At 36.6% G+C, this 3,452-nt stretch overlaps 1 protein-coding gene across 1 annotated transcript in view; it reads left to right on the top strand.

Moving 5' to 3' along the window:
• The first annotated feature begins 201 nt into the window (after nt 1–201).
• The window catches only part of GABRR3 (gamma-aminobutyric acid (GABA) A receptor, rho 3), a 34,529-nt gene continuing 31,278 nt past the window's right edge, over nt 202–3,452 (top strand). Inside the window, exon 1 of the mRNA XM_012652829.1 lies at nt 202–240. The gene's annotated coding sequence lies outside the window, so the exon portion shown is untranslated. The remainder of the gene's footprint in view (nt 241–3,452) is intronic.

Here is a 3,452-nt window from a genome sequence, read left to right as displayed (position 1 = left end):
GCAAGATTTTTTTTTAGGTGAAAATGTGGTTTTTTAAAATATTTTTTTGCCTGAGACTACTTTGTGGGGTTATTAAAAATGCAATTGAAATGTGCTACTTAGTGGCAGGTGGCAAATCAACCCGCGATTAAGAAATTTATCTGGCAATCATAGACTAGGGCCAAATGGTGTCCAAATTGCTTGTGTGTTCAGTCAGTTCAGGCAGAAAAATCCATAAATTCAGTCAGAAGTGTCAGTCTGGTAGCTCTGTGAAATATAGTCATTAACCTTCTCTTGCCCGTCTTGGCCAGAACAACTTCTTACACCAGTGACCATTTCTCTGTTCTCCCACAGCTGCCTTCCTTGGGGAAATCAGATTGCAGGATTTAAAAGACATGCTTTAATTGATCTTCTCTTTCTTCATACTTGTCTGTAACACAAACAGACAAACATACTTCTTTCCTCTTCGGCTAAATGTAACCTCAGCACTTCTCTTGCCTTAATGTGTTTTCCTAATTAGCTTTAACATTAAAACCAGCTGCTACTGCAGTGTTTTTTACTTTTATAAAGCGTTAGAAGATTAATTGACTCATTATGTGGAAACAGGAGGATATAAATTTAGGGGAGCTTTTTGTTTAACTTGGGTTATAAATTGCAGCTCATTTTCTTTATTTATGTTTCCCCTACCCTTTACATCTCCCATAACGAAGGGCTTTTTCGTTATAGTCTTATAGATGATAATTTCTTTGTTTCTTCAATGTGAAATCAATTTAGCATCTAGATACTGGTTACTGAGTCAAGACAAAAGCTAGAGTTATAAAAGCTGCTTGTACAGTATTTGCTTGTCAAACAAAAGCATTATACTGGGAGTCAAAAGGACCTGGCTATTTTCCTATCATTAACTAGCTTTGTGTTTCAGGCAAATGTTGTAACCTCTCTGAGTTTGTTTGTATGTCAAGTGGAGCTTAAATCGGTTCTATTCATCTAACAAAGTGGCTATAATGATAAGATGAGATAATATTTATAGAGTCCATTTTAAATGCATTATATAAATAAGATGTATAACTTTTATTTAACTCATTATTCCAGCCTGCATAAAAACCAGGTTGATGCTATATCTATATGTATATAAAAAGGATTATAAATCTGTGTGCTCCTACCTAGTTAGTGATACTGGGAAATCAACACCATAATCATAATGATTAATATTTATTTAATTTTTACTATATCTTAAATGTCTTACATACAGAATTAATAAAAATATAAAATTATTAGTTGTGCTGTTATATTTACTATTGATCCAATAGATAATGAATAAGTTGATTGTTAAGAGGTTTGAATGGGGTTAGGCTAAGGACTTAACAAGCATTCTTTCATGTAGTCTCACAGCAACCTTGTAAGGTAGGCGCCAGATATTTATTTCTCCTATTTTACAGATTAACAAAGTGAGGTATGAGGAGTTAAGGAATTTATAGAAGTTTGGCTCTGACTCAGGTTTATATGGCTACAGATTCCATGAATTTCAATCCTTCTGCTTTTTTGCCACTTTCTCTCTGTGACTCAGCTGCTTATCCGTAAAAGGAATATTAGAAGTTTTATCCAGCTGAAGAATTCTGGTTCTGTGTCTTGCCTTTCCATGCCCCTCACTCTGCACTCTGTCCTCAAGAAAGCCAGAGCTCAGTACATACAGATCCTTAAACCCAGGAGTAAGGTGCACCGTGACACGGAGCTCAAAGGAGGCAGAAATGAGGCCAGACAGCACCTGAGGGCGCACACTTTCCTTGCAAACAGAAGAGCTCATCCTCACATAACAGTATAAATCTGCAGGGAGGAACGAAGAAATCTAAGATATTTCCAGGAACCCATTCCTGATGGACAAGCCATGTTTCAACTCCACTGTCAGCCCAGCCTTCAAACAGCCCTGAGGCTTCAGTGCTTGGGCGGTGGTGACATGAATACGTCCTTGCAGGAGGACATAGTTTTATACGACTGTCCCCAGGTTGGCAGAGACAGTCACCAGCAGCTAGGATCTATTTAGAAGTCAAGAAACACTAAATTCAAGTTGCTGGGTTCTGTCAGAAAATAAGTAATGAGAAGCACTGGATCACTATTTTAGTGAAGAGTGGACTGATTATCTAAATGTTTGTGTAGGGAATAGCGTTCCTAAGCGGCAGGTTTACATTTTTGCTACACTGCTGTAGTAGTACATTTATTTTGTGCCATTTATTGAGTACCAAGTTCAGTAACTGTATTATTTTTAGTCCTTAAATGAGTCTCCAAGATGAGTATTACTACTACTGAGAACTGAGGAAACTAAACTTAGCGACATTACTTATCCCAATCACATAGCAGTGATGGAAGCTGGATTCAAACTCAAGCCTATGACTCTAATACGAGAACTTTATCCAAGACAGTCGGCCGCTCCACCAAGATCTTTGCAAATCTTTCATTCTCTTGTAGTATTGGAATTAATGGGAAGGTATACTTACAATAAAGTGCCAAGTAGAGCCGTGAACAAGATGTTTTCATGAAGTTTTATTTTAATATTAGTAACTACTAATTTAAGAAAAAAAGGCACACATGCACACAAAAAATCCAGCAGAGCTTAACCCTATGAAGGAATAATAATGAGATGTTTCCAAGTTAATGCTTCATCATAATTATCATTTAACAATGTTATTCACAAAATTGTCATAATTAATGCTATAGGATGTATATTAATTGATCCAATATGGCAGGAAGAAGTTGGTAATTAAGATGCAAGTGAGGTATTTCAGGAGCCTGAAGCAGGAATAAATTTGTGTGACCAGCCCCATGCCTGGCTAGCTGAATCCCTTCACAGTAAGGAATGATATTGAGAGCATGGACTTAAGGAACCAAAAACAGGGCATCTGATGTTAATGAAGTGAAGGTAACATCAGCCAATTAATGGGGGAGTCACAGAAGAGATACAGGGACTGGCAAGATATACCTTGTTTTATAATGTATTGTGTGTTTATAAAAGGCTGTGAATTGTATGCACACACATGTCCCATGTAGCACATACAGGCACTACTTAGCCTCAGTGAGGAAGCTTTTAAGGCTGGACCCCTCTAAATCCCCTAATCTTTAGATTTATATTTTTTCAACAATAGTTGAAAGCATTTTTTTTTAACTCAGGACTATATAGGCAATAAAGTTTCATTGAGAGTAGCTTACTGTGGAACAAAAACATATGAAAGACTATATGTATAAATATACAAATTATTTTAACATATATATACATCAAATTTCATACACAGAAATAAACAATGAAATATTAATATCAATCTTTAGTCACACTGGATGTGGTGAAATCCTTTGTTAGGTATCAACAGGAAATGTCATCGTCTCAGTCTAGTCTGGATTCTCTTATGTTGTCTTTCAGGTTTTCTGGGCCCATGAACCTGATTCTGGGAGCCCCAACTGCAAATAAGTCTCAGCAGTTTTTCTCT

The sequence above is a fragment of the Propithecus coquereli genome, unplaced genomic scaffold (genome assembly GCF_000956105.1).
Source record: "Propithecus coquereli isolate 6110/MARCELLA unplaced genomic scaffold, Pcoq_1.0 Scaffold40, whole genome shotgun sequence".
NCBI lineage: Eukaryota > Metazoa > Chordata > Mammalia > Primates > Indriidae > Propithecus > Propithecus coquereli.
This window is presented reverse-complemented; position numbering and strand designations above follow the sequence as displayed.